Source organism: Leptodactylus fuscus, chromosome 1 (genome assembly GCF_031893055.1).
Source record: "Leptodactylus fuscus isolate aLepFus1 chromosome 1, aLepFus1.hap2, whole genome shotgun sequence".
Lineage (NCBI taxonomy): Eukaryota > Metazoa > Chordata > Amphibia > Anura > Leptodactylidae > Leptodactylus > Leptodactylus fuscus.
The window spans coordinates 199,283,362-199,310,676 of NC_134265.1; the positions used below are offsets into that span (position 1 = coordinate 199,283,362).

The following is a 27,315-nucleotide window of genomic DNA, read 5'->3' on the forward strand; positions in this document are numbered from 1 at the left end:
CAAATTTTCCACTACTATTGTGGGACCCATCTGCGATGCATTCCTTTCTGAGTGGCTTTGCCTGTATACAGTAAATAGGTGGAAATCAAAAAGGCTCTGGCTTGCCCAATGCCCTTTTGTAAACCCGCCTGCCTCCCCTCTCTCCTACCCTCCCCCTACTATCCGATTGACTCAGGCGGGATCTGGAATACCTGCAATAAGCTATATCCTCTTGCTTCCCAACATTCCTCAATGGCCTGATTCTAGTTTAATCCACTTCTCCTGGAGAGTATGACAGACACTATGGTTAGTACCTGGTTGGGACAGGTTTATTTAGGTTGGCAGATTAGGTCCTTATACTATCAGATTAGGTTAGAGCTCAAGCCCTTAGATTCTCACCTCCACTTTAGGCCTGCCCCGGTCAGAATAACTTCATTATCAGGTTGTACACTTTTTTCGCTCCCTTTATGGGGGCTTGAAGGTCTCATTTACTACCCAGTTTGAAAGGCTCTGTAGAACAGGTACCACCACAAAAAGCTTAATATCTGCTATTTACCAGACTCTTACCCTCCCAGAAAGGAGAGACCTCCCTGTGTATAGTTATCAGTCTAGATGGGAGGAAGTAATTGGGAAATTTCCCCTGAGCAGTGGCAGAATTTATGGTCCTGTACCTCAAAATCTTCTACCAGCTTGACAATTAAGGAGATGCAGCCTAAGCTTCTTATGTGCTATTATCACACCCCTGCCCTGCTTCACTCACTGAACAATACAATCCCCTCCGATTGTTGGCCCTGCCTTAGGCACAATATTTCAGGCCTCCAGGCTTTTTCTATACTTGTATACAGCTGCTAAGACACTCATTGCCAAACACTGGAGATTGGTCAACCCCCTTCTGGCACAAAACTTGTCTCCCACATGAAGGATGTTCGTAGTTTAGAGTACCTGACAGCTTCCATGAATGATACGTTTGAGGGAGTCTGGGCTATCTGGGACCTTTGGGACTCATATTGCATACTGTAAGGTCTATTACTGTCCCCACCTCATCCCCCCCATATCCATTTTTGCCCTCACTTCTCCCGTCCTTTTGTTTTATCCATTATCCTTGTCTAATCCCCTATCCACTGTTTTTTAATTTCTGTTATTATTTACTGCATTAATCCTTTCCCACTCTGCGCCATACTATTAGGGTCCATTCACACGGAGTAAACGCGCGCTCATTTTGGCAAAATCCAAGCGTAAAAAATACAAGTGTAAAAATAAGGCTCCCATTGACATTTTTTTACATGTGTAAAAAAACACGTCAAAATACAAATCAAAATACACGTGTAAAATGTTATTGAAGGCAATGGGAATTTTTACACATGTATTCTTTACATGTGTATTTTACCAAAATGAGCACGTGTTTACACCGTGTGAATGGACCCTTACGTCACACTGAGCATATATTTATTGCTCAGCACAGTAATAGTATGGCGTTGTAATGCCACTGGCACAGAAGCAGTACCTGTGGCATTACATACTGATTTCAGCTGTGTTACACAGCCGTGGGCTGGAACCAGCCACTGGAATAGGAGAATTCCCTGACTCTGGTGGATTAAGGGTGCATTCACATAGAGGAAAATGGCGCTGAATTTGGTGTGGAAATCGGGTCAGATTCAGCGCTGAAAAAAAGCCTCCCATTGACTTCAATGGGTTCCTTTTTCTGCTTTTATATTTAAAAAATATAAGGATAACTGATGGTGCCAGATTATTAAATATCTCAGCTGTTATGTGAAGGATATTTTAGAGATTTTTAGATTTGGTACATTAAAGACTATGTTTAAAGAGATTATCCTTGATAAAAAAAAAATTTTAATTAGGCCAAAGAAGGTGAATTTAGTATTTTTTAAAAAACATACTCACCTGTTGCCTCCAGTGCAGTTTTGTCCTGTTGTTCAGCTGTTCTCATTTACTGGAAGTCCTCACCGACTGTTTCAGGTTTTGGGGGTTTTTTAAATTATTTTTTCACCTTCCCCAGATTAAAATTAAAAAAAATATCCTAGACAACCCCTCTAGGGAGCCTTCACATAGAGTAAACGCACGTGTATTTTTGCAAAATACACGTGTAAAAATACAAGTGTAAAAATAAGACTCCCATTGACTTCAATGATATTTTTTACACGTGTATTTTTACACGTGTATTTTGCAAAAATACACGCACATTTACTCCGTGTGAAGGCTCTCTTAGGAGTATTATACTCCTATATATGTTTTCTGCTGATAAGGGACTTGCTGGTGGTCGATTTGCTGGCAGCTGTGATTTTTCATTGCTTCTATTAAAGTGGAGAACTCCAGCTGATCAGATACTTATCCCCTATCCTACAAGCAATATAAAAAGTCACAATGTCGATCACTTGGATTATAAGAACTGCATTTAACATTTGAGCAGACACAGTGTGTATGCAGTGGTTGCAGTTATGTTTTTTGCTGTAATTTTAATACATTTTATTGTAGTATGTGTAAAAAAAATTAACATAAATTTGTTGTAAAACTGCATCAAAACATTGAATGTGAACTCCCACTTATAATAATGAAAATCAATGAGAGAAAATGGAAATTGTAACCATGCCACTTATTTATTACCATGAGACAACATATGAGACACAGCATTGAGACTTAGAAATCCCTCAACCATTTTCAATCTGTGTTACTTGCATCAGCGAAGCTACCATATAATATATAACTTGAATGGCAAATGATTTAACAAAGGGTAAAACACATGACTCAATAAATGTAAAAGAAACAAATAATTAAAAAAAAAAAAAAAAAAAAAAGCATTTTTTTTTTTAAACAGAAACATAATAGGGGAATGTAGTAATACTGGAGTTTCCTTGTGTGGGTCTTGACAAAGGCCTAGATTGGTTTTATCTGCGCCTGAATTATCAAGCGACTCTGGTGCCATAATAAATCAGGCGCACGCCTCTACGCCAGAATGGAAGTCTTCACCAGTCAGGAACCGACATAGATTACCTGTATAACTTACGCCAGTATTCTTATAATAAATATGTTGGGCAGATGAGTCCAAGAACAGGCCTTGCGCCAAAGGTGTGCAACAGCATTATCCATCTACGCCAGAAAATTGGCGAAGATGGCATAATACATTAACCCCAATGTGTATGTAGTCTTCTAAATCAGATCTAAAAATATCACCCCATTTTCTATTCTCACACACCACACAATACACAAATGAAGGACTACTGAGCGTTCAGAGTGCAGATATCTTCTAATAGCGGGCACTGTTAGTTTTCCTTTAACAGTTGCATCGATCCCCTGACACAGCTCCCACTAAGTGCTGAGACTGACGTATACTGGTTACTATAGCAACTTATTTGGCCAGACATTCCACAGAATAGAGGCAAGTTTTATTGCAATATGCAGTCCTAAGACTACTGCAATTTACAACAATCATGAGACAAAAAAAAATATAGCAACAGATTTTCTATGGATTTTAGATAACGTAGGGCAAAGTCAAATGCTTTTTTTTATATACAAAAACAAACTTCAATACAATTGTGCTTTGCGCACAAATACATTGAATGGCAATGTAAAGTACTGTAATTTATGTTATGGCTGCAGGTGGAAACACCAATATAAAGTAGAATTATATCCTGATCTAACAGCCACCAAATGAATTTTTGGCACGCAGCCTTAACAGTGTAGTGTGCCATACATTTATATGCTATTTGCATAGTATCCAAAATTATAGTCGAAGAGCCTCTTGTGAGAAGGTGACAGGCAGAGTGCTGGAGTCACAGTATACCTCCCCCAGATTCCTGACATGTGTGGTCTAGGTCGGGTCTGGAATAGGTTTGTCATAAAAGGCTGCACTTCAGGGCAGATTCTGGGGGGGAGAGGAAGTGGCTGGGTCTGTCCTGACACTGTGTGTCTGGTAAGACTGTATTGTGCTCTTTTGGTTGATTTGTGTGGCTGGTAGTAAGCCACACGTACTGTTAGTACTTATTGTTTAGGGGGCGTTCACACTACCATCGGTGTCCGACAGGTAGTGTCCGCTCCTAGTGTCCGCTCAAAATCTGGCACAGACATTAGGAGCGGACACTAGCTGTGTCCGTGACACCTGTCATTTATTTAAATGGCGATCGGGTGCGTTCTTTTGCACTCCGTGCCCGTCCTTCCCTGTCCGCAAGTGAAGATGACCGACATCTTCACTTGCGGACAGGGAAGGACGGGCACGGAGTGCAAAAGAACGCACCCGATGCCCATTGAGATGAATGACAGGTGTCACGGACACAGCTAGTGTCCGCTCCTAATGTCTGTGCCAGATTTTGAGCGGACACTAGGAGCGGACACTACCTGTCGGACACCGACGGTAGTGTGAACGCTCCCTTAGTTAGTGCTCAGACGAGCAGATTTTGTTTCACGTGCCGGAAGTTAAGGCTGTATTTTACTTTGTGCCTGAAGTAAAGGTTTATTTATTTTGATGGGTTTTTTTTTCTAAATAAACCTGTTTGCTACAAGATTTTGTGTCCCTGTCTCTAATTGGTTGGGTCCATACCATTGCTGCTACTAAGCTACCTTCCACACACACTTTTCTTATCACTGTGCAAAAGTTCAGACTCTCCAGAGCTGGAGATCTAATCTGGTGTTAGTTCTAAATGTTTATTTGTTCCAATGTGATGTGTGAAACAGAGAGAATGCTCATTTGCCTTTCTCTGCTTGTTTGCATCACGCTACCTTCACCCTCACTAAGGGCTAATTCAAAAAATAGTATGAAAAAAGAACATGCCGTGTTCATTAAAAAAACTCATGTAATATTATTCATGTATTATTATTAAATTGCTATGCTTGTATATGATCCACACTGGCTTTAATATCCACAAAAATTCTGAAAGTATAATTTTAAAAAAATCTGTAATATGAGACTAAAATGGATTTAAACTACATAGCTTTTCTTCACTGACTGCAATTACTTTGGTCTTAACCGAACACAATCACCAAACACGCATCTGATAATGAATGTTGCATATTTATTTTTACAACATCCAAATCTGCATGTATCCATACAGAAAAATGTTCTTGAGAATTAAGGCCATTATTATAGAGTCAGTGTGCTTCTTCATGGCTAGAATCCCACACTGATGTAATAAAAAAAAGCCTTCTTGCTGTACAGACTCCACGTAGAGGAGGTCTAAGGTTAGACTGACTTTCTACCATACAGTAATCATAAAATAAAGCGTCTCTTCAAATTTACATACCTTTATATACTCGTACAATACTGTAAAAAAAAGTTTGGGCAAGTGTGGAAAAAATGCTACAAAAATGAATGATTTCAAAAATGGAAGTGTTAGTATAACCCCAATTCCAAAAAAGTTGGGACACTTGGTAAAACGTAAAGAAAACAAGAATGCAATGATTTGGAAATCTCATACAAATAAATTCACAAAAGAATACAGAAGACATCAGGAAATTTTCTACATTTGGAAACTGATGGTAGCAACATATTTTTAAAAATGTTTGGACAGGGCCTGTAGTATCTCCAGCCAGTACGAAATATAGTCATGGTAGTCTCTGGTGTGAGTTTTTGCATGTGGATATTACTAGCATTTTCACTGGCCATTGACTGCAAGAAACGTGCGAAACGTCCTACGACAAAATGTGCAAGGCTGTATTTTGTATCTGTTAAATCTGCATTGGGCAGATAAGAACAACAGAATTCAAGCCAGGGATGGATCTGTCATGTTGGACACCAATAGCACTCTATGGATCTCAGAGATATGAAAATCAGTCATGGCATCCGGCATGGTATTTTACAGGAAAAAAAAAAAAAAAGAGGTCTGCTTCTTCCACATAATTTGTAACACAGATGTGAACACATCTTAAGGCTAGGGCCCCACGTGTCAGAAACGGCGCGGAAAATAACACAGCATTTTACAGTCACGGTGTAGTGGATGCGATTCAAGTGAATCCCATCCCAACAGTGCGGATAAATACGCACTGCGGACACACTGCAATTTCCAAAACCATTAAAAACACAGTATGTCAATTATAGCTATGGAGGGTAGGTATAATTGACATGCAGAAAATTCACAGAGGGAACCTCTGCAAACTTTCTGGGAAAAGAGCTGCAAGAAAAAAATGTTATTCCTTGCTGCAGCAATTTTTCCCGCAGAGCTTTTTTGCTGCGGAACGCTACATGGGGCCTTTCCTAACAGTATTTTATTACAGATTTTGATGTGGTTTTTTGAGCCAAAGACAGAAGTGGATTTGAAGGGAGTCTATCATTCTCTTCTTTCTATTATGCAAATGATGCTTAGGGAGCACAGGGACATTCCACCTATGCAATGAGCACAGGCTCGTCATCCCCACAAGGCCGCCTCTGTTTCAATATAATTACACCCCTGAATCTTTAGACGTCCGCTGAGTTAGCAGCCACATGTGCTGTCGGCTCTGCCTCTTGGGGTTTTGCCGTTGCGGCTTTGCAAATCGCAGCATGTCAGTTATATCTACGGAAACACTGGCGGCTTTCCCGTAGATATTATGTTAAGAGAAAGTCCGCAGAGGAAAACTCTGAACTTTCTCTTAAAAGCGCTGTGGAAATAGTCGCAATGCGTTCACGCAGCATTTCTTTCTGCAGCCCTTTAGTGCTGCGGATACGGCCATGGGGCCTTAGCTTTAAGTGGTTCCTTTATGTCGATTTCCAGCTTTTGTAGCTACTCCTGACTTTGGCTCTAAAAACCGCAGCAAAATCTGCACTTCAGTAACATGGGAGCATCTGTGACTCACCGCAGCCATTGTACTAGGCATTTTGCTACTTCTATTCTGGTTTCCCTTATTCCTGGTACAAGGTATCAATGTATTAGAAAAGAAACATGATGAATTTGGAGCCACTACTACAGTTTAGAAGCAGATTGCAGTTGAACACAACTTGTAATTTGCAGCTGTATTTATTTACACAGACACATCTATAAAGCATAGTCTATGGACGCACTGTGTACATACAGCTCAGGACTGAATTATAGCATCAAGCTAATTGCATAGTATTCACTCAGCGGAAAACAGCTATAAAAAGCAAAGAACCCCTTTAATATGTAGGCAGATTCACGCACCAAAACCTACTACATGGCAAGCAAATTTAGCTCTTTAGGTGTGATTTATATGTTCAAAGTCATGTATTAAATTAAACTTTTTGAAAAGAATGTAAAGACATCAAAAGATGCACATGAAAAAAAAAAAATTGTAATGTTTATACAGTCAGGCTGCAGCCACACTAGAATTCGGGGACTCCGTCCCCCATTCTGTTTAATATATATGCGGAGAGAAAAGTCCTACAAGCAGAACTTTTGCTGATTTCAGACGGAAACGTGGTAGAAACCTGGTGGGCCCTATTATAGTCCGTGGGGTCCTCGAGTAACCGCTTTTTAAGCGGAAAGGGTTTCCGTTTTTCAGTTCCGCTTTGGGAGAAGAAACTCGAATGCTTGTGCGAACCTAGCATCAGGTACATGAAATACAACACAAAAAAATGAAAGGAGACAACTATTGGTGACTATCCAGTGCTGTTAACACCTTTATAATTATGTCACGTGTTGCAGAAAAGTTATATTCTGTTGTAGAGGACTTTGCTGTGGTTTTTGAGTCAAAGTCAGGTTTGTATTTAGTAGGAGGGAGAAGTATAAGGGCTAGTTCACACGGGGGCAAAGAGGTGGATTTTATGGCGGACTTCGCCTCAAAATCCGCCTCATTACAATAGTGGTCTATGTAGACCACTAGCTTTTTTTTTTCAGCTAGCAGTTTTTCGCCGCTAGCAGAAAAAAGAAGCGACATGACCTTTTTTTTAGGCATTTTCCGCCTGAAGAAAGCAATAGAAGTGAATGGGAAGCGAAAAACACGCGTCTTTTTCCAAAAAAGCTCTAAAAAGCGCGGCAAGGTCCAAAAATAAGCCACATGCAATTTACGTGTGAACTAGCCCTAAGAGCTTCCTTTAAAAAAAACCATTTCATTTACAGCCATTCTTGGCTTGGGCTCAAAAAAAAAAAAAAAAAAAGTTGAGTGGATAACGGATAAGTTCTGTCTGATTGCTTGGATTATGGCCAATGAGATCCTCTATGGTCACAAAACATACTGTAGGTCCACAAGTGCCCTTGTGAATAGAATGATGCTGCAAATGCTATGGGATTGCCAGTGACTGCAATTTTGGAAGTCCCATGAAAGTGAATGGAGACATGGTTAAGCAAGTGCACCACCAATTTATCTAAATATGGAACATTTGCACAGTATTCTCATGTTCTCAAAACGTTGGACCCCAGTGATAAGACCTTTGTCTCCTATCACTTAGTGCATGTTGGTAGTTTAACAGCCCTACTATTAATATTTTATTTAGGGTATAAAAATAATTGATGTACCCTTTTTGTGAGAAATAGGGCAATTTTCTTTTAAACTCAGTCCCTGATATACATGCTAAACCTGTCCATATTCTTCCACAGCCAAAAAGGCTAACATTTTTTATTTAGTCTACATTTGGCTAGACTGTATACTTGGAAAAAGAAGCAGACTATGCTATTCCATCAGCAGTATCCATGGTATAGAGATGCCATTGTAGACTATTTATGAGGGATGCTTATCATATAGCATTCATCACCGACCTCCGTTATATGTATTTATCAGTAAGCTCCAGTGATATCAATGTCCATATTTGGACAGTTGTGTCTGGAGCTTCTTTTTTGAGCAACACCACTTTCAAACAACTCACTACTTGGCCAAAACATATGAAACGTCTGGCAAACTAGCCTGTGAGCCTGACCAAAGGATCAACAAAAGGTCTGGGAGTGGGCAGAGCTAGGTTATTCTGAAATCTCTGTGCTTGTTTTACTGCTCAAGGTGAACTAAGCACTTGGCAACAAGCTATCAAGTGCTAACCAGTGCTGTGATCTGGTTCATTTCCTGATATATGGGGCTTGGGACTGTGTGGGGGGTAAAGCCAGTGCTGGTCTCATGGTGGAGCTACTGCAGAAGAGCTATTAGCTATTATACAGGGCCAAGGATAATAACATGTGGTGTTCTCATTGATATAGGTGAGAGAACACACACAGAAAAAACCCCCACAGTGTTACTTACCTCTCATGGGCTCCGGCAATACTCCCTGCTGTCTTTGGGCCTCTTTAAAGAGGACCTTTCACCATTTTGCCCATAGGCAGTTCTATATACTGCCGGAAAGCTGACAGTGCGCTGAGTTCAGCGCACTGTCAGCTTTCCCGATCTGTGCCCGGTGTGAAGAGCTTACGGTCCCGGTACCGTAGCTCTTCTATGGTCAGAAGGGCGTTTCTGACAGTTAGCCAGAGACGTCCTTCTTCACAGCACAGCCAATCGCGCTGTACTGTGAGAGCCGGGAGGAACGCCCCCTCCATCTGCTCGCAGTACTCGTCCATAGACGAGCATTATCAGGGAGGGAGGGAGGGTCGTTCCTCCCGGCTCTCACAGCGCAGCGCGATTGACTGTGCTGTGCAGAAGGACGTCTCTGGCTAACTGTCAGAAATGCCCTTCTGACCATAGAAGAGCTACGGTACCGGGACCGTAAGCTCTTCACACCGGGCCCAGATTGGGAAAGCCGACAGTGCGCTGAACTCAGCGCACTGTCAGCTTTCCGGCAGTATATAGAACTGCCTATGGGCAAAATGGTGAAAGGTCCTCTTTAATGACATCACAGGCTGGTGTCACTATACCACGTCTGAGACGTCACTGAAGAGGAGTTGCAGTGGAGCCCAGAAGAGGTGAGCAATACTGTTTTTTTATGTTTGTCACCTTCCCTGGGCCTCTGATCATTATACTCTGGGGTCTGGCCAGTGAATCTCCCTAGTCCAGAAGTTAAGAGAAATATTCTAACCATCATTTCAATTGCACAGTGAAAGGTGGAAGTTCCCTATCTGAATTAATTTAACAAAGCTAAGCTGGACCACGAGTTCTGCCTTTCTAAATAATAAATGAATTTACATTATGTCTCATGCTCACTACCCACATACTGAGTGAGTTAGGAATTGAGAGTAACTTTGTGAACCATGACAACATAAACATACACAGGTTTTCAAATATAACGTGAATAACCTAAAAACATCTGGTTCTGCAATAAATGAAAGCACTGTCCAGTTGTTGTTTTTTTTTTTTGTTGTTTTTTTTACACATAGGGAGACATAAAATAACAGACACTAAACACTCACCTGTCCATTCGATCAGGGATCCAGTAGAGGTCCCCAGTCTTCCTGACCTTTGGCCAGCACAGGGGCGCCTTAGCCAATCAGTGGCATGTAGCAGGTCACAGCAAAAAAAGTGCTGCTGGAAAAACTGTAGCAGAAACACATTGCAGGATTTCCCGCAGCTCTTTCTGCTTTAATTATATCTATAGGGAAATCACCGGCTTGCTAAAAATTTAATGATGATGTATGTAAGTGAATACACTATTGGAGCGAACGGATAAGTTTATTGGGGAAAACTGTACAACTGAAAGGAGTCTCTTGTGTCCTGTTGGCTTGGATACAAGAAGTGACACAACTGGGCAAGCTGGCATACAGTTTCAAATCTTGTGGCACATTTGCTCACAAATGTCACAGCTGGTCCTGTAGATCTGACATACTTGTAGGTTGTTGAAGCTGGCATACCAGTTAATTCCATAAATGCTCGATTGGCAATAACCCTGGCAACCAGGCAGGCCAAGGAAGTGTTGCAATCTGGAAGAGATGTTCCTGGGAAACCCTTGCTGTGAGTGGGCGAGCATGATCCTGCTACAAAATGCCATTTGGAAACCTTGCTTGAGAGGCAACATATGGGGCTGCTGGATGTCCTGCACATGTCGCTGAGCTGTTAGTAACATTCATATAACTACTAGGGGTGTTCAGCTGTTGTATGTGAGGGATCTTCAGATTCTCATACCATCAGCAGAGTGTCGCTCCACAACAAAGGCAAGACTGAAGTTGATCACCATGAGGCCTACATACTCAAATCTGACTGTCCTGAGATCCTAAACAGAACCTGTATTAATCACTAAAGACAATGTGGTTCCAGTCCATAGCAGTTAAAGTTTCTCGTTCGCAAGGGTGAAGGTGCCTTCTGTGTTTGGGTGGTGGAGAAAGAAACTACAGGAGCTGCTGGTACTAGTTGGTGGTTCATGCAATCCTTCCAACTGATGCCTGTGCTGTCCGAAGCCTGTTTGCCGTGTGTGCCCTCATGTAACCACTGATTCCAGCACCTCCTAATAGCTAGGTCGGAATAGCCTAGATTACCATCAATTAGTCAAAATGACCATCCTGCTTCTTTCAGTCCAGTGATGTACCCCAAGTAGCCTCTGAGAGCCTTTTATTTTTATAGGGCAGGAGGTGAAGCCCTTTTATGCCCTCTTGTGGTAAGTCCTAGTGCCTAATTAGAACACAATGGTAACAATTTACATATCTGCCTGAAACATAACAACGCTGAATTCTGCATCAATCTGATATTTCTATCTGTGTGCAATTTCTTTTTGTCATTGAGTGAATGTGCAGTTGTTAAAATTGTATTGGCATGAAAAGAGTAAAGTGGTTTTCAAAACTTAGCTTAACCTAAGCTTAAAATGTTTTGTTAAAATGTTGAAGGGGTTGTTCATTAGTAAAATTTTTAAAAAAACTAATATTGCGTTAAAAAATACCCTCTTTTACCAATCCCCCACCACTCTCATCTAACATTACTGGGTCCATTGCTGGTCTCCATGTCCTGGATCCTGTCATTACAGAGGAAATGCTGCTCAGTCCTATTTGGTTGTGGCGGGAAATCTAGAATTCACAAGACTGATTTTCACATCTCAGTCCGTGTGTTGGCTGCGTTTACTGGCCTGACCTTCATGGTGGGAGTGAGACTCCTAGCATCATAGTTATGTAAGGTGTCCCTGGTACAGGATGAGACAGTATGTCGCTGAGAAGCAAGGACTCCTAACATAACTATGATGTTAGGAGTCTCGCTCCTGGCGTGAGGGTCAGACTGGTAAATCTAGCCAATACACGGAGCGAGTTGCTGGACACCACTATCAGACCTTATTCATGTGACATTTAGCACTTTGTGTGTTCCATCAAAAAAAAAAAAAAACGCTATCATACTAGAACATTTATATGCAAGCTTTGACTGGCCTACAGGGGAGCAAGTGATTCCCCCTGTGGGCCCCTGACTCAGGAGGACAAGTGGGACCCTACACCCTTGCAAGCACAATACACTCACTGCACTACATAAAGATAGACAGCATACAGCATCTCATGCAGCCTATGCACCCATCTAATAAAATGGGTGGCATTTTTTTTTTTTTTTTTAAACTAATTTCTATTAAATTTTTAAAGTTATTATAGACAATACAAAAATATAAGAAAAAATTAGAAATGGTAATACAGAGACAGATAAGAAAAAGGTCCTTAATTCAATTTCAGACAAGGACAAGGAAACAGGCAATTAAGACATGGGAGGCAACAGCAAAAAACAAGAGGGGGGGAGGGGGGATAGATTAAAGACCATGAAGGATGCAATAGGTATCCCACAGGGACCAAATGAACTGGAAGGTCTCTACAGTGTTGTTAAGTGTGGCCGCGAGGCACTCCAAACTCCTAACATCTTTAATACAAGCCACCAGGGCTGGGTCTGTGAGAGGCAGAGTACTCTTTCAATGAAGAGCCACCAGAGTCTTAACTGCAGTGCATATTGTAAGCCGATGGCTGGTGTAATACTGGAAGGGATGTACATCTCTCCCAGATTGCTCAGATGGATGAGATGATAAAAATCTGGAGAGTTTATTTCTCAGCAAATAATTATGTTTGTTGAGCATAATTTAAGTGCCGTGCACTGGGCTGGATTTTTAGGGAATGGCATGTAGGCTTGTAGTGGGGCTTGCCATTCCCATCCCCTCCAGTACTCCTCTTGGTGACACTCCTGCGGGAACCCAGCTGTTTCAGGTTTCTCCTCATTAGCGAGGCATAAGACATCTGCTAGGAGAGCAGACTATGGCAGAGCTTGGCTGGAAAGCCACAAAGGAGGTTGCTATGGCTGGAGAGGATCTTGACTATATGAACTTGTCTTTATTCTAGGTGAGGTAACCAATTTCTGTTTAGTTAGAGCCCAGACGGGAAGGTGTTTATTTTGTATTTTCTTTTGTGCTGCATAAACCAATTGTGTTTGGAGTGAATAAAACTCAACACTTGGACTGTTATCTTGAAGCCTGTGTTATTGCCAACCACCCAGCACCCCCAGACCCTGACAATATCTATAGGAACAATATAGACGCCACGGCCGCAAAATTACGCGCATTATACGTCCGTAACAACCCATTGAAATGAATGGAATCTGTTTTGAGCGCTCACATTCTGACACGTGTATACGTGCCAGAATGCGCGCCCGTAAACTCAGTGTGAACTGGCCCTAATACAGCTCAGTCTATATAATTCTTTTGGATGATAAATTGTAACAGGTACTGCTACTATGCATAGAAGGCTATTTTATATTATTTGCAAAGTTTCTTCAAAATACAAATACAATATTACAGTATTTCTTCAAAATACTTTCCTATTGACAACCATATATAGTACACAGTCAATGTCTTCACTAAAATGGACATTCAGATAGCTTATGTCTGTTATTGTTAGCATGAATGCAAAAAGTGTACCACTGGGACCAGGAACATCACAATTTTGCATAACACTTAGAAAAATTAAAACATAAATAAGCTCTGTATTGCTTCACTGTGCAGTACATGGATTTTCTGTTAGCTAGCCTATCTCTCATCCAAGGGATCAATATTCCAATATCCCATAATCAAGTATTAAATTTAACCTTCTCAGTGCAAATATCCTGGGAACTAATCACAACTTAGAGATGTTCCGGTATGTTAGACAGTCCCAAAATCTTTGAATAGAGTGCCAGTGCATATTTGCCGCCACAGCGAGATTAAGTTGAAGGATATTGACCCCCACTCTTGCCCTTATCATTCTGTGCATAGGTCATGCACTAATCTTGCAATAACCCCTTAGGCTAAGGCCCCACATTGGAGAAAAAAATGCTGTATTTTATAGTACACAAAGTGAAAGATACTCAGGCTAATCCCATCCATACATTGCAGAAAAGAAAAACACTGTGGAAAAACTGCATTTAAAAAAAAAAAAAAAAAAAAATTACCTGCAGAAACAGGTTTTCCCATATATTTAGAAAGGGACGAAAAACTGTAGAAAAAAACAAACCAAAAACGCAATGAAAATTGCTGTGGAGGAAAACATGATGCTTTTACACGGCATTTGTTATCTGCAGCATTTTTAGCTGCGTTCCGTAACATATATTAGGTGGGAGGAGGAGAAAAAAACAACAATAAAAAAAAAAAAACTATACTCTCCTATCCCTGGTGCTTTGGCGTGTCCCTGCGTGGCAGGGTCCTACTGCTCTGGGGTTTTCTTCCGATGAAAATGTTTTCTCACGCTTTACTGTGGCGTCCCGTGACCCTTTCCATAGGCTGCTGATTGGCTTTAGCAGTCATGTGCGGCGGGGACTTTTTCCAGGAGAAAACACTGGAGCAGCAGGACCAGGCCGCTCTAGACACACCGCAGCACCAGGGACCAGGTAAATATGTTTTTTTTTTTGTTTTGTTTTTTTGCGTTGATCGCAGTATGTAAACATTACCGAGAGCCATGCTGTCTCAGAACAGATGACCTGCAGGGGTACCGGGTGTCAGATCCCCACAGATCTAACAATCTAAGGGTGCATTCACACTGAGTAAACGCTAGCTTATTTTGTAGAGTAAAATTACACTTGTAAATTTTGCTATCCCATTGACTTCAATGATATTTTTTTACAAGTGTAAAAATACGTCTGTAAAAAATACGCCTGTAAAAATACGCCTGTAAAATGTCATTGAAGTCAATGGGATAGCAAAATTTACAAGTGTAATTTTACTTTACAAAATAAGCTAGCGTCTACTCAGTGTGAATGCACCCTTAGGATAGGCCATCAATACTAAAAAACAGATTACGCCTTTAAGCCAGGCACCCACATGCCATAAACGCCACAGAAAAAAAATCAGTCTCTGCAAATTGAATGCATCCACACATTGTGGAAAAATATGTGCAAACGACACGCTTCAATTTCCAAACCATTGAGGTTTTTGAAATCGCAGCATGTGAATTATATCTATGGAAACGCTGGTGGTTTCTCCAATAGGTATAATAGAAGCAGAGACCTCTACTGACTTTCTGCGATAAATGCTGCGGGAAAAACTGTGATGTATTGCCGCCTTAGTCTTAAGGTTACTATAAACTGTGGAGAGAGGATACAAGTAAGAGAAATAAATAAATAAGTAATCAATGAAAGTAACTCCAGATTCACCATAAGGCCACTTTCATATTCTCAGTATTTGCTCGGTATTTTGCACCAGTATTTGCAAATTTGTCCAAATTAGGCCGGGGTCCCACGGCTGGAAACACCGCAATTTGCCCGCGGCGGAAATGGGCAGCATCAGTAAAGTGACACGGTTTTGGAAATCGCAGCATGTTAATTATATCTACGGAAAAGCCAGCGGCTTTCCCATAGATATAATGGTAACAGAAAGTCCGCGGAGGCAAACTCTATGACCTTTCTGTTCAGTGCTGCACGAAGAACCGAAATGCGTTCCCGCCACCGTTGTTCTCACAGCACTTTATCACTGCGTTTCCGGCCCGTGGGGCCTTAGCCTTACTGTTCTCTGTTTACATTTTTTTTTCCCTATTCAACTACATGGAAAACCATGGCAAAAACACAAATCATGGACTTTCATTGGTGAAATGCATTCATGATACATCAACATCAGTTTAAAAAAAAAATAAAAAAATGCTTCCTATAAAAATGCGGACAACACACATGCATATGTGTACATGTGAATAAGCTTTTATGCTGGCATACTTAATATCTGTTATTTCATTTAATTGTTATTGCAGCATATATCAGTGATCAAAAGTTCACATACTGTATATACTCAAGTATAAGCCAACCCAAATATAAGCCGAGGCCCCTAATTTGACCACAAAAAACTGGGAAAACTTACGATATTTGAGTATAAGCCGAGGGGGGTAATGCAGCAGCTACTGGAAAATTCCAAAAATTAAAATGGCCAGAGTTTTTTGGTGCAGTAGTTGCTGGGGAAGGGGAGGGGGTGTTTTGGTTGTCTGTCTGCCCCTTCCCTGAGCACTGTTTTTTTTTGTTTGTTTTTTTTTTCTTCCCTTTTTTTATTCCCACTTGGAATTCAGCCTGGATGAATATACGGTATCTGCAGTGCTCCTATTAACCCCTCCGACAGAAGAGGAGCACTGCAGATCCTCTATATTCAGTAGACCGTAGAGATGAGCGAACACTGTTCGCATCAACCGTTCCAAACAGCACGCTCCCATAGAAATGAATGGAAGCACCTGGCATGTACACTTTGCCAGCGGCTGGTCGCCGTGCCAGGTGCTTCCATTCATTTCTATGGGAGCGTGCTGTTCGGAACGGCTGATCCGAACAGTGTTCGCTCATCTCTAGTAGACCGTGCACTTTCAGACACAGGATACCTAATGTGTATGTGTTTCACAGTAATTTTCTACTTTTATATGTATTCTAGGGAAAGGAGTGATTTAAAAGGAACTTTTATTCATTTTATTTTATTTTATTTTTTTTAAAGCTTCTTTTTTTTTTTTCACTATTTTATGGGAGTTTCTATACATTACTATTGGGGTGGGTCGTAGACAGCCCCCCCGAGTATAAGCCGAGGGGGGCTTTTTCAGCACAAAAACTGTGATGAAAATTTTGGCTTATACTCGAGTGTATACAGTAGTTTAGTTCTCTATTGAGATTAAAAGTGATGACTTATTTAAAGAAGAAAAAAAAAAAGCTATGGTCTTAGAAAATGGGGGTGCAAAAAGATGATTTTTCAAAATATCTTATCACATCAAAAGTAGAGGCCTGCATTCCAAACTCCTCACTTAATCCAATAGAAATTACATATACCTAATAAAACAAAGAAATATAAAAAGGCTAATATAACAAGTTAAATAAAAATAAAAAATAAAAAGTATCAGGCTAAGGCCTCGTTCACATCTGCGTCAGTAATCCATTCGAGGGAGTCCGCATAGGGAACCTCTCGAACTGACTACCGAATGCACATGGACCCCATAGACTATAATGGCGTCCGTGTGCTTGCCACGAGATTTCCGCAGGGAACATGCGGACTGGAAAGTACTTCTCAATCTACTTTTCTGTCTGCATGACTCGTGTGGATATCTCACGGCAAGCACATGGGCCCATTATATTCTATGGGGTCTGTGTGCTTTCACTGCATACCACTTGCAAATGCGTTTGGTAGTCCGTTCAGGGGGTCCCCATGTGGTCTTCCCTGAATGGATTACCAAACGGAAATGTGATCCAAGGGTAACACCACACATAGTGAAACGAAGGTAAAAACATTGTGGCAAAAAATGCAGTGAAAACTAAGCAGAATTTCCTGTTTTGCATTTTTGCCTCCCCTATCCCTGTCTTTGGATGTTTGTGGGTTTGTCTGTTTGGATGTTTGTTCCACTATCACGCCGCAACGGGCTAACGGATGTGACTGAAATTTCGCACATACCTAGAATGGCACCTGGAAAAGAAGATAGGTGCCTCACCATCACTGTATATTGCCCAGTTTGCAGACCGCGAGCACCAAATTCACGGTCCGTGTGGGCTGAAGGACCTAAACGGATGTCACCACGTTAGGCATGGGGCTCCGATTGGACCATGCAACTGCGGGGGGAGCTATAGACCCACAACCCGGCCGCACATTCACAGGAAAAAAATGGCGGCGTTCATGCCGGGAGCCGCACATGCTGGCATCGCTGGAGGCCTACACACGACCTGATGCAGTGAGTCCGCCTAGGGATCTGAAGGGGTAGAGGGAACTGCCAGCCCCATGCACCCCTGTAACCTCGGCGCACCGGGGACCCCAGGGTAGGGTGGGGTGAGGCTGGGGTCGCAGGTTCGGGTAGAGAGGGAATGGGTAGAGAGGGCAAATAGAGGGCACATGGTGGTGGGTGGGGTTTTGTAGGGGGAGAAAAGGGGGCACGGGGTGGGGAGAAAAGGGGGCACGGGGTGGGGTGGAAAGGGGGCACGGGGTGGGGTGGAAAGGGGGCCCAGGGCCACGGGTTAGGCAGGGAGGACATAGCAAGGGGATGTTGGAGCGGGTAGGGAAAAAAGTGGGGGGTCAGGGGGGAGAGGAAGGCAAGGGGGCCAGCGGGGCGCAAGGTGGTGGGCCATGGGCGCACTTCTGTTGGAAGGGCCCGCTGCGGCCACAAGGCAAAGGCGGGTGGGCTAGGACGGCACTGCAGGTAGGGCACACGGGGAGGGGGAGGCGTGGACGAAGTTGCGGGTAATGCTAGTATAAATATATGGGGGAAAAATTGAGTACTTTTGTGGGTAAAATTAAAATGATGTGCCTTTTCATAGCACAAATAAAGTTTAAATTCTGGTGGTTTGCCAAAAAAGACTGATTGCACTTTGTTTTAACACATAAAACTGCCCCCCTTTTTGCCAATTAAAAAAACCCACATAAATGACCATGACAAAACAAAAAAAAAAAAAATTACAATGGTCTATCTCATATAAGTATACTATCTACTCCTGACTCCTGGCTGCAGAAGAATGACGTCGCTGGAGAATCTTCAGACAGCACAGGGGATGCCCCCTACGATGACTAGAGACTTATTTGCATATAGAGAGATCCAGGAGTATCACCAGAACGGCGGAGCAAAGAAGACTTCTAAAGGTAGCAGAAGAATAGCCTTTCTGAAGGCTATTCCGACGTGGTAGTACTGAAAAAAGGGATTCTAATGATAGAATCCCTTTAATAGGAATGGGGTTGTTTTTGCAGCATGTGCAAGTATTTTTGGAAGACCCTTTCAGTTGAATTGAACTGTTGCTGAAATATATGTAACCAGAGGTCTACAGGATATTTTTTATTCTGGAGGACTGAAAATACTCCTCTTATCATTTTTGAGTAGTATTTTTAGCCAAGGATGGGTATAAAGTTTCCAGTAATGCAAATAAGTAATATGTAGGCATACATAACATGAGTATGCTATTTATGCATGGAAACCATTACTAAAACTGTATTCCATGTTTAAATAGTATTGAAGCTCCCACCAATAGTGATCTAGTTATTGCAGGGGGCCAAATAAAAAAGTAAGAATAAAAAGGATTTAAACGTATCTTGAAATTTCTAGAATATATAGCAAACTAAACAAACTATAAACAAATATATATACATTAGATATCCTCACAGCACAAAACGTCCTAAAAAATATGTATCTGTAGCAGAGAGAAAAAAATTGTCTGCATTTCTGTTTTTTGACTAACTTCACCTATGAAAATTTTTTTAAAAAGAATCAAAACTTTCATTCCCCACAATTTTTGCCCCGCAAACCCTTACACAGCTCCATATACAGAAATACAAGTTTACAAGTATCACAATCTGGCGACACAAATATATTTTATTTTTTTCCAAGGTTAACATTTTTTTTAAAGGTATTAAAACTTAATGAACACTATATAAATTTGGTATCGCCAAGATCATGCTAATCCTCAGTCATGCCAGGACCCCACGTTGCGAATACAATGCATAGCTAGCGAAGTGCTGCGTATTACAGTACCTGCAAAGTGGTATAAATGCAATTAATGCGTCAGAGGATGAAGAGGTTTCTTCTTGCCTATCACGCATGCGCAAGAATTCCACAGAAGAAGGACAGAAGAAACTGATCTTCAGGTCACAGAAGACAAGTATGATGGGGGGGAGGGGTTGTTTTGAGTTAGTGAGGTAGGGCTAGGGAAAAAGGGAGGGAGTGAGATGTGGAACATAGTAGTTATAGGATAAGACAGAAGGAAGCTACCCATGAAAACAAATGTAGAGGGATGTCAGGAGCTCCAGAGAAACTCAGAAATAGCTCAAAACACTACAAAATGTATTTGGGTGCAATTATTAAGCCATTAATAGCACTAAAATACCTTTTTAAAAAAAAGTTGTTTTTTTCCCAGAAAACCCCTTTAACCCCTTCCCGACATGCGCCGTAATAGTACGGCGCGTGTCGGGTCTGTAACTATGGCGACCGCCCGGGAGACGGGCGGCCGTCATAGCCGCCGGGTGTCTACTGCTTTAAGCAGTAGACAACCGGCTCTAATGCCTCCGATCGGTCCCCGGACCGATCGGAGGCATTAACCCCTCCGGCGCTGCTGTCAAAGGCGCCGGAGGCGCCATTTTCCCGGCGGCGCATGGGCGCCGCCATTTTAGCAGGGATCGCCGACTCCTGGAGCATGCTCCAGGGCCGACGTCATGTTGCCATGACAGCCGGGAGCCTTGTTAAAGGCTCCCAGCCGGTCTGCAAATTCTCTCTTTTGCAGGCTGGTCTATGCAGCCTGCAAAAGAGATGATGATTTTTTGCAATGCATTAGCATTGTAATGCATTGCATTAGTGATCAGACCCCCTGGGGTTCAACACCCCTAGGGGGTCTAATAAATGCAAAAAAAAAATAAAAAAAAAGTAAAAAAAAATATAAAAAGTATTAAAAGTTCAAATCACCCCCCTTTCCCTAGAACAAATATAAAAGTAGTTAAAAACTGTGAAACATATACATGTTAGGTATCCCCGCGTCCGAAATCGCCCGCTCTACAAATCTACAAAAATATTTTTCCTGTTCGGTAAACGCCGTAGCAGGAAAAATAGTCAAAAGTGCCAAACCACTGTTTTTTCACTGTTTTGATTCTGATAAAAATTTGAATAAAAAGTGATCAAAGCAATAACATTTCCCGAAAATGGTAGAACTAAAAAGTACACCCGGCCCCGCAAAAAAAGACGCCCTATGCATCCCCGTACACCTATGTATAAAAAAGTTACGGCCGTCGGAATATGGCGACTTTTAGAAAAAAAAAATTTTTAACACCGTTTTGGAATTTTTTTTTAGGGGTCAAAATGTAAATAAAACCATATAAATTTGGTATCCCTGGAACCGTACCGAAACACAGAATATAGGGGACATGTCATTTTGGCTGCACAGTGAACGCCGTAAAACCAAAGCCCGTAAGAAAGTCGCAGAAATGCATTTTTTCTTCAAATCCACCCCATTCTGAATTTTTTTCCTGCTTCCCAGTACATTATATAGAATAATTAATGGTAGCATCATGAAGAAAAATTTGTCCTGCAAAAATTAAGACCTCATATGGCTCTGGGAGCGGAGAAATAAAAAAGTTATGGGGTTTAGAAGGAGGGGAGTCAAAAACGAAAAACGAAAATCAAAAAATGCCATCGGCGGGAAGGGGTTAAAGGGATCAATCCTATCATTCAGATGCATTTTTTTTTTTTATGACTAACATGTCGGAATAGCCTTAAGAAAGGCTATTCTTCTCCTACCTTTCGTTGTCTTCTCTGCGTCGCCATTCGCCTGAAATCCAGTTTTTTGTCGGCGTGCAAATGAGTTCTCTCGCAGCACTGGGAGCGGGCCCCAGTGCTCAAACAATGCTGCGAGAGAACTCTCTCCAGCGCCGCCTCCATCTTCGTCAGCAACAGCCTCTTCATCTTCTTCTCCTAGCGGTGGGTCAAAATTCAATGCATGCGCAAGTCAGCTCTGCCCGCGGGCAGAGCCGACTTCACATGCGCGTAGCCATTTTTTTGTGGCCGCTTACGTGAGCAGGCGCAGCACGCTCCTGTAGTTCTATGGAGTACAGAGCATTGGGGACGCCCCCAGTGCTGTTTGAGCGCTGGGGCCCGCTCCCAGCACTGCGAGAGAACTCATTTCCATGCCGTCAAAAAAAGGGATTTCGGGCAAACGGCGGCACGGAGAAGACAATGAAAGGTAGGAGAATAATAGCTTTTCTTAAGGCTATTCCGACGTGTTAGTCATAAAAAAAAATGCGTTTGAGTGATAGGATCCCTTTACGTATAATTGACATACTGCAATTTTTACAAAAACGCAATGGTTTTTGAAATTGCAGCATTTCCACTGCAGAATTTTTTTTTGCAATGTTTGGATGGGGTTAGCCAGAATCCCAACCACTTTGCAGGTACTGTAATATGTGAAGTTTCTTGGTGCGGCATTTCCCCTGTGACCAAAACGCTGCGTATTTTCAACATGGCACCCCAGCCTAAACTTTCCCTAGAATGTGAGCATCACTCCGCCGATTTCCGATCCCTCTTTCCCTCTGTACCCCTGTGAGAATGCTGTATGTTTGTGTCCTTAAGTATTGTGTACCTGTTTCTTTGCACTTGATTGATACTGTTGCTTGACGATTTTCTGTTTTATGGTTTTGTATATTTTGACTCTGCTGCGTCAGAGTCTATGCTTGCCTCCCTTACCCCCCCTCCCCTGGACCCCTACAGACCTGGATTGTTGCCCCTGGTCTTCTCCCCCTCCCCCCCCCCCCTTTCTATCCCTTTCCCCCTTGTTGTTAAAAATTTCATTGAAAAACCCTCAATAAACTTTAATGTTAAAAGAAAAAAAAAAAAAGAACGTGAGCATCAAGTAATGACCTTTCACATAGTCACCCTCACTAAGTTTTCTGGCAGGACATACTATCTGTCTAGACATATCTGATATTAGTAAATAATCAAATTCCCCAATGAAATCATTCTGGAAGGAGACATCCACTCAGCCAACTGGCACATCCAAGCATTTCCATCGTGTTGGGAGAGTAGAACAAGTGGAAAGCAGTATGACACTGGCAGCAACAGGAGGCAAGGTGTGGCATACTGTTAAACCAAGGCCCTCATGTTGCGTCCTTTTCAGTGTATTGTATATTGGAATTGCGAAAACAGGAAATACTGCCACATTAAATTAAGTACAAACATAAGACAAAAAAAACAAATACAAGAAACAAGGAATAAATAAGTAGCAAATGGATGAGGGGATCCCAACCAAAGGGAAATTTTCATATGACAATCTACATGATATGAAATTGGACCAATTTGTGCGGGAACCTAGTAAACAAACCAGTATGTTTCTGCAGAGAATGTTGAACAAATTGTCAATTGCTGTTTCTACAAAAAAAAAAAAATCTCAGTCAAAGGTTATCATTAATAAAACAAATATCCTCTTTGACATCACCATGGTACATAACCACAAGTGAAAGTTAAGACAGCTCCATCAAGACACTGGTTCAATCTCATTCATTGTGAAATAGAAGAAGCAACCATCAATCAGTCAGAAAAGCATCAATGACGGGCTGCACTTCTGCTGCTGGCCTATACCAATGTATGCTATAACACACAGGAGTAAGCAAGCAGTATTAGTCTATGTATATGGAATTATTGGTTACAAAGAAGGCCTAGTGCCAAGCCAGCTGCTCCACTACAAATCATGATGTCATCCAGTGAAGTTCCTCGCACCATAGCAATAACAAACGAGACAAAATCATTTCTAAGAATCAAGATGGTAATAAACATCTTCTTCCCAAATCTACGACCATCACAATAATGTTTGGAAGAGCCGCAGAACGACTCTCCTTTGGAAGGTGTAGTGATATCTTTCCGCTTAGGGCCTACAATGGAGTAGATGTTTCCAATCATTCTCTCCCCCTCCCTTTCACTGGTAGGAGGAATGCGGCTCTCCAGAATTATCAACCATTCGCTTCCCTCCCCCATCAGAACAACAGATGGTCTTCCACAGTGGGTGATGAGGATACCACTCCAGAGTACAAGAAGGTAGATTCTGTCATAAAATCTCCTTCTAGCCAAGCGAATTAGAAAAACAATCAAATTAATCCATTGTTCTCCTCTAAAAATCCTCGTCCGTGGCCGCATTTAATCAGCTTCACAAATAAATCCAGCCAGACATAAAATACACCATAGCTAGAAGCGGATGACATATAATACAGAATATTTACCCATCTACTCCGACCATATTATATGTATAGTATAAATGATGTATCAAGGTTATTAGCCAGTGGACAAGGAGAAAGTCTATTAAAAGCCTAATGCAATTCTCTTTAATGGATCCAGACATGATGTACAGTATGCTCTCGTACATGGCCGAGGCAGCAGCATTTCACGCTCTCCCCAGCCTGACAGAAGCCCAGAAACAATGACACACGACAATCGCGAGCTGTTCTAAGGAGAATTTCTCCACCTCGTGTTTATTTCAATGATGTAATAGACAACTAGAGCCAAGCCTCAGACCTCCCAGGCAATATACCTCAGATATACAGGATCTCACAATCCATGTATCTCATATGTGATATCATATCAATGTACGGCAAAAAAAAATAGATTTATATGTATATCACCTGACAATCCATGTACCTTATATACGACACACACAGATATACATATATACTGTAATATATATATATATATATATATATATATATATATATATATATATATATATTATAATATGTGCACTATATATGTGATAAATATAAATACATATAAAATCATCTCACGAGCAATGTACCATATATAGATGTACCTCCTATATAAGAGATATATCACCTGACAATCCATGTACCTTATATGCTATATATAAATATATATATATGATACACACACACGGACTATATATATCACCTGTATCTCACTTTACAAGCCGTGTATCTTGTATAGAATATATATACTACATACATCACCATACAATACCCGTACCTCACGTACCTTGTATATATGTAAGCCATGTATCACCTACAACTTATAGACTAATAGCTACATGTACCTCATATGTGATGGATAGAAATGAAGCTATCACCTCACAAGCCATGTACACATGTAACATATAGAATAGTGGCTACATGTACCTCATATGTGCTGACTAGAAATCACTCTCTGTATCACCTCATAAGCCGTGTATGTAGCTGCTCAGCGTCAGCACACCATTACCTCATATGAGATCTTCTTCCCTCGCCATACAGCTCCAGCAGGCCTGTGGCCGCATATGTGACAGTGCATTTACCCCATCATATAAGGGGAGCCTATAGCCAGCATTGTATAAGGTACATTAGAATTGCCCCTCACCGTAATTCAGTCATTCAGGCGACGACATGGCTACATCGTTGTTTTTTTCTCCATTCAATCTCCTTGTTAATAATAAATATCTCCGCCCGTTGCTTTCCATCCATCCCGTACAGTAACATTAATGACAATAATGAATGTATGGCATCAATCCGCTATGACGGTAGTCTATGGCAGTGATACTAGAAAATGGCACAACAAGTCTCCGGAGCGCCGATCACACCTATTGTCTATGCCAGACAGAAAATGATTCAGAAAAAAAACCACTAATTCGCTCACCATTATTCCTGCACTCATTCCTTACCGGCAGCATCGGGAGGACTGTCAGAGGAACAGCTGAGGAAGCATCGGTCTTCTATCCACACATCAATCAATCAGCCGAGCAATATCCACGGTGCTGGCGGCTGTCACCGACCGGAAATACCGTGCCGAAGGCGATGACCCAGCAGAGAATAACGGGAGGGGCGGAGCTTGCGCTTCAAAGGCGGCGTCTGTGAGGGAGCGGTTCTCAGCTCTCCCTATGTAATGAGAGAGAGTAATACGGCTGGTGCAGTTGTGTCTGTCAAACGGAGGAGGCGGAGTCCTGGCACTGTGGAGGGCGTGGCCAGATGTGCATATTGAGGAGGAGAGTGGTACCTTGTGTAGTGGACCTGTCAGCGCTACCTGGGCACCATCTCAAGATGTCTTCATCATGTTATGAGACGAACATTGCTTGGTGACCATTTTATTCTTCACATGCAGAGCTGTGGTTAATGATGTCATCGTTTATAGATAGCTACAGAAATTCTGTCTCGAATCCTCTATAGATCCTATGAGAACTGACAAAAAATACAAGACGTGCAAATCTACTACATTATTAAGACTACATTCACACCTGCATCAGGAGTCTCTGGCATAGTAGAAATCCTGGATGAAAAAGTCCGGCTAAGGGGTGTTCACACTATTGTTAGTGTTCATTGCTAACGTCTGTCAGAATATGTAAACAACGGGCACTAAGGACGCGTTCGCACTACCACTCAGTAGTGTCCATTGCTATTGTACCTTACAAGATTTTAGCAACAAACACTAGGTGAACCATCACAACGCTGTTAGAAATACCATTAATTACAATGGGATTTTATCTGTTGTCCATTAGGGCGTGTTCACACCAGCGCCTGATCTCCATTATGCAGGTTTCCATTTTCTGTCGGCAGAAGAGGGAAACCTGCATTCAGTGTCTGCCCGTGAGTGCCAGTGAGCGTCTTCTGCTCTCCGCAGCGAAACTGTTTTTTTTTTTTTTACCGGACAGAAAGTCCTGCATGTCCGACCTTGTGTCCGGTTAAAAAAAAACAAACAAAACGGTTTCGCCGTGGAGAGCAGAAGACGCTCACAGGCTCACGGGCGGACACTTTTCAAACCCATTCAAATGAATGGGTTTGAAAACTGCCTGCCGGTTTCCATCTCCTGCCCAGTTTCTCGGGAAGGAAACGAAAACCTGCATAACAGAGATCGGGCGCTGGTGTGAACCCGCCCTTAGTGACCGTTAGTGTCCATTATACACCCAATCCGTCACATATCCGTTTTTTTTTTTAACTGATCCATCAAATGGATTTTTTAACTAAGCACATGTCAGAATAGCCTTAAGAAAGGCTATTCTTCGCTTACCTTCTTGAGAAATTTCTTCTTTATTCCTTATGTAAATGAGTTTTCAGACAGGACTGGGGGCGTCCCCTGGGTTGTCTGAAAACTCTCCAGAGACACCTCTATCTTTTTCTCCACCTCTGCCTCTTCTCCCACGTTACCGTTGCGTCTTCATCCAAAAGCGCCAACTACAGATGTCCGTTGGCCATTTTCCTGTGGCCTCTCCTGTTTGACTTTTGGATGAAGACGCAACTGAATAGCCTTTCTGACGTGTACAGGGGTAATTTCTAACTATATTTAGGGGTGATTATATTCATCATTTTATAGATGTTAGGGTTAATGTGTATATTCAACTTGTATGGGGTGTAGTAGAGAGGGTTCAAAGTGGTTTGTGGCTTTGTAAGCACTACTATTAATACTGGTCGTCTAGGTATTTATATATAGGCATTTATGTATCTATTTTTATTTATAACCCTATTTACTACAACAGTAGTTGTCTGATTCTGAGAAAGCTGAGTGGCAACATAATTTCAGCTGCATTAAAGGCTGTATATATTCATCCAGCTTTCTAAAAAATAAAAAAAAATAAAGATGTAGTTTTTTTATTTTTATTTATTTATTTATTTTTTTAAAGGGTGAGTTATTTAAATTGAATATCTTGATATTTTGTAAGGTTGGTGCATTTTATCCATGGATGTCCTGCAATTTTTGT

General features: G+C 41.7%; 1 protein-coding gene across 8 annotated transcripts in view; it reads right to left on the minus strand.

Annotated features, from left to right (window-relative positions):
- The window catches only part of PTPRS (protein tyrosine phosphatase receptor type S), a 240,959-nt gene extending 215,466 nt beyond the window's left edge, over window positions 1–25,493 (minus strand). For 7 of the 8 annotated variants that reach the window (XM_075281034.1, XM_075281026.1, XM_075281006.1 and 4 more), the window contains exon 1: window positions 25,288–25,493. The gene's annotated coding sequence lies outside the window, so the exon portion shown is untranslated. Of the gene's footprint in view, window positions 1–25,262 lie in introns of all 8 variants that reach the window. The other variant, XM_075280962.1, reaches the window with a different exon arrangement.
- Window positions 25,494–27,315: the final 1,822 nt, after the last annotated feature.